Here is a 1,262-nt window from a genome sequence, read left to right on the forward strand (position 1 = left end):
CATTCCTCGTGTCAGGAAAAATGATGTTAGATGAGCAACTGACAGGTCTGAGATGTGGCTGGTAACTGATGGGTGTCACGGGACTGACAGATCTGTCTATTGTAAGGGCAGAAAGAGGCTGCTGTGCTCACTGTTGTATGACTGTGGATATTGCAAAGGAGAAAGATCCCCTCTGTCATTAATATCTGTACTACCCAGTCATAACACCTGCAATAGCTGGAAGGAAGCAGGGCAAATATTTCAAAAAGAAACCCAAGATTTGTTTACATTTTCAAGTGGTGGCAGCAAGGACACTTCATCTGCAACGGTTTGTTCCCATGGCTTATTACTCTCCCTATTTAAAAAATGCTTCATTTCAAATCTGTTCAGTTTGCTGAGCTTCAGCTGCTCACCTTTGCATCCCTGTAGCAGCCAGATAGCACTGGATCGCTGCAGGGCCGTCTTGGTGTGGGTGCCCCGTCCATGTCCCACTGCTGCCCCATCCAGCTCCTCTCCATGGCCCCCAGCTGTGTCTGTATGGCTCACACATGGGCCGTTGCTGCACCCCTGGCCTTCGCTGTCTCTGCCACATGCAACACACTAAGTTTTTGGGGAGGAAGGAAGTAGTCTGTGGAGTAAGCTCCTTTCCCTGAGCACCACAACAAGAGCAAAGGCAGCACATTACCTCTGCAGGTGACTAGATGGTTTCCCGGCTGGGTCACCAGCAGGGCATCCTTGAGGCATCATCTGGCTAGATGCCCAGAGCAAAGCAATGCATGTAGTCAAGAAAGTGGTTTTCCAGGTGCTACCACCATGCTCTGAGACACAGGTGTAGACGCAGACCCATCTCTCACCCTTGGAGCTGGGGACTGCCTGTGTGAGGAGCTGCTGCCTAACGTGAATAACCCCTCCGGACTTCAGCATCAGTGCCCACACATATTTCTAATGTAAAGCAGATGCCAGCTGTGTATTTAAGAAGTAAAAAAAGAAGAAAACACAAGAAGTTAGACAATTGTGTGTCATACTGGTTTTAAAAAAGTGTGTCTTATTTGGCATTTTCTCCCATAAGGTGGCCTTTGGATGGGGGGGGTGTGGGGGGTGTGGGGTGTGTCTTTCTTATGCTCTCTCTTTCAAAAAACTTGTATCCAGATAAGGTAAAATTTAATAATCTCACCCAGGACAATTACTTGGATTCTAATAAAACATGTAAATATAGTAAAGATTAAAATCCTCCTGTCAACAAAGAACTTGAAGCTTTAAAACTTCACACTAAAGCAAAGGGA

Source organism: Pygoscelis adeliae, unplaced genomic scaffold (assembly GCF_000699105.1).
Source record: "Pygoscelis adeliae isolate BGI_AS28 unplaced genomic scaffold, ASM69910v1 Scaffold27, whole genome shotgun sequence".
Classification (NCBI taxonomy): domain Eukaryota; kingdom Metazoa; phylum Chordata; class Aves; order Sphenisciformes; family Spheniscidae; genus Pygoscelis; species Pygoscelis adeliae.